The sequence below is a fragment of the Apis dorsata genome, unplaced genomic scaffold (genome assembly GCF_000469605.1).
Source record: "Apis dorsata unplaced genomic scaffold, Apis dorsata 1.3 scaffold_129, whole genome shotgun sequence".
Lineage (NCBI taxonomy): Eukaryota > Metazoa > Arthropoda > Insecta > Hymenoptera > Apidae > Apis > Apis dorsata.
In genome coordinates, this window is record NW_006263422.1 from 869,174 (window position 1) to 873,008 (window position 3,835).

The window sequence follows — 3,835 nt, forward strand, 5'->3', positions numbered from 1 at the left end:
TTTGTAAATACGCGGAGAACCATATATAAGAGAGATAAGGGATCTAGATCGATCAAATGTCGGAGAAAGAAAGTCAATTGTTGTTACGGTGAGAAAAATAATACGCGCGTGTAGCCATTAGACGGCTAACTATCCGTTACTTATCGTGTTTCGGATAGAATATTTCGTAAGAAGGATCAACTGAAACGAGAGAGAGAGAGATAGAGAGAGAAAAAATGGAAATGGATCAAGAAAGACGACAACTTCAATCGGCTTCTATACGTTCGTTCGTCGAGTTACGAAACCTGTCGACACTTTTCAAAGATTAATTAAAAACTTACAAGACGTGTGTTCTATATTTCGAATAATCAAGCGATCTTTATATAATAATAATGATCGAATAAATAAATATAATATAATAATATAATTGTAATATTTAAAACTCACCGAAATCGTGCAATTTTATATTTGTATGTATTTTATATTTTATATGTATTGAACGTTACCAGCGGCACACTATTTCTTGCGGTTAAATTGTTATCTTTATTAGTTTTCTCTCACGCGCGCTTCACACTTCAAATATATATATATATATATATAATATATTGTAACAGGCAGGCGGAATTACGTTTCATTAAACGTGTTCATTCGATCAAATATCAATGCGTCTACTTATTGTTTCCATCTGTCCTGTCAACAACAATAAACAATATGATATAAAATATAATATTTTCAAATAGATAATAACGCGATTGGGAGGAAGGAGGGGGAGGAGAATGGATTTTTACGGAAAATTATTATTCGAAAGATAAAAGAATAACGATCGATTAGAAATGGAAAGTGTTTTCGGAGGACTTTGGATGGGAAGGGGAGGTGAATCGAACCTCCGAAAAGGAATGGAACAAGTGGAAGCTTTCGCGGACAAGTAAGGCGATGTAAGCGGTTCTCTCGTTCCCAGGCTCGGTCCGCGTTGCATCCGATCGTATCTCCCCGACGATTTATTGTTTGGTAAATCATTTAGTCGCTGCCAACCTGCCGTAAGGGGGAGTCCAACTCTCCTCTTCCTTCCTTCCTTCCTTCCTTCCTTCCTTTCTTTCTTCATTTCTCTTTTTCTCTCTTCCGATTTTTTTTTTTTCGATTTTCTCAAACCAGGAATTTTTTTATACTCGTCGTTTTATCATCGAAAGGCAAATTTGAAAAATTATCGATCCGCATTTTTATCATCTTTCTTATCCGCAATTGTAAGATTAACAAACTTGAAAATTGATAAATTATTCAGTCGCTGCCAATCATAAGAGGGAGTGTAGCTTTTTCTTCTTCCTTCCTTCTTTTATTTCTCTTTTTCTCTCTCGTTTTTCAATTTTTCTCGAATTTTTATATTTCTCGTAATTATCGAAAGAGAAATTTAAAAATTATCCACATTTCTTCATTCCATTTCTATTCAACATTGATAAACTTGAAAATTGAATAAGGATAGAAAGAAAAAGGCGTACGACGATAAGATTCTACAACAAGGATCAATCGATCGTTCGATCGATAGATCCTTCGTTCATACGGAAATCGAATCGCGTGCGCGAAAAGAGAGAGAGAGAGAGAGAGAGAGAGGGAGAGAGAAGCGGAATTTAAATACGAAGAGGTGGGGGAAAAGAAGCACACGCCAGGCACGCGTCTTCTCTCGAGGAGGAATGCTTACTCGGTCGCGCTCCTCGAACACGAGTAGGCTCGTGGAATGATTTCGAGACACGAGGCGAGCGTTGGTCAAGCTTCAGTGGAACGAAGAGAGGCCAAGAAAGGAACCTGATGCGACCTGGAGAGAAAGAGAGAGAGAGAGAGAGAAGGAGAGGTGAAAAATGCACACGACCTAACCGCGCAGGGTACAGGTGCATCTCGGACGATGCCTTTCAAGAATTTCGTGCTCGATCCACCCTCGAGGAATTTTTTTTCCCCTCCTCCCCTTCCCTCCCCTCCTGCGACGTCGGCCCGTCCCCCTCTCGCCGAGGCCGCTCACTCGCTCACTCGCTCGCCAGGCCTCGCATCCAAAACAATGTTCCCACTCTTCATCGACGAGTACCACTACTACTACCACCACTCTTCCACTACGACTCTCTTCTTGCGAATCGACAAGATCAACTCGCAATTATTCTATTCGCGACCGAGATACTTCTCGCTTCTGGGGAAACGTAAAGATAATCTGTCGGGGCGTAAGGAAGCGACAGTGACTCGAAAGATTCGAAAGGGGTTGAAAGGGGGATAAAATTATTATTTTTTTTTTCGATTTTTAGCTTATATGGAGATTTAATTTTTTGGAAAATAATATCGCTTTTTTCTTTATTCTAATATTTATTATATCTCGTTAATAACGTAAATAAAAATGTAAGTAGATGTGTAAAAAGATTAAAAAGATTAAGATCATGTTTAATTAATATAGGATAAAAGGTGATCAATATGTAAAAAGTAGATAAATATATGGAAAAATAAAACGTATAATGTAACTTAAAGTAAAATAGAAATAAAATTAAATGAATTAAATAAAAATGAAAAGTTAGAATTACAAAATATGCTAGTTTTATTCACTATTTGAATCTGAATCTCATTGATAAACTTATCGAGAAATTTATCGATAATTTATAATCGATTTAAATTAAAATAGATGTTTCGAGATGTCATATTCAATAATAAAATTGAAATTTAAACGAAGAATAGATGTTTCGAACTATCGAAATGCGATCGATAAGTTATCGATTAGTTCTCTGCTTTTGTTTAATCTGTAAACATTCAAAAATTTTAATGCAAGAATTTTAAATGCATGGTTGTTATACGTTACATTAAAACAATTACTTTTTATAAATTTGAAATGAATTTTCTCGACTTTTAATAATACTAACCTAATTAACAACTAAAAGTTAAAATACTAAATAAATCTAAAATAAATCTAAAAACTAAAAATCTAAAATACTAAATATATCTAAAAAAATTAAATAAACTTAAAAACTTAAAAAACTAAATAAATCTAAAACTAAAAAAAATTGTTCGAATTATGCGACGTTTGGTTCGATCGATCGACTAAAGGACCACTCGAATCCTCGGAATGGAGAAGACCGCGGGCGTGCTTCAAGAATTGCGAAACGAGGTCGAAAATAGGCTTTTAGGTCCTACCCCTTCGAATCGAATCGAGTATTCGCTGAAAATGACACGTTTTAGCTTACATTTCCCGTCGAATGATAGGGTATAGCGTGGGCGCCCTTATTGGGAAATTAATTCGCCTCACTGTTTCGATCCACTCGTGTTATTATTTCCTTTCCGGATCGGCATTCTTTACAGCACCCGTCCTCCTTCCCCCTCTTCTTTCGTCACCCGCCAATTTGACATCGCGTTTCACACACGCACGTATACGCGCGCATACACGCACACACACTCTATCATTTCTCCTCGTCCGAGGCCACGATCGAGAGAGATTAGGAAACGCTTATACCGCGCACGCGGATACCATAATTGGGAACGTTTCGTTTGTACCAGCTTTATTTTGCGGTTTCTCCCCTTCGATTCGAAGGAGGGGGAGGAGAGCGATGAAATCTGTGTTGAATTACGTGTTATCATGCCGCTATTTCCAACGAGAATTCGTTCCAATTCGATCCATATTCTTGGAAATCATTCAACTCTCTTCTCCTTCGTTACGTTATTTACAAAATTCTAATGGATTTTTTCTTTTTTTCTTTTCCTTGATCGATTCACGATTCAAGAATTCCTTGGGAAGAAGGGTATTATTTTCAAAGGCGATCAGTATTACGTATTACGTAGATTTCTAGAATTGTAAACCTTTTCGTAAATAAATAAAAGTGGTATAAAAAAAAAAAAA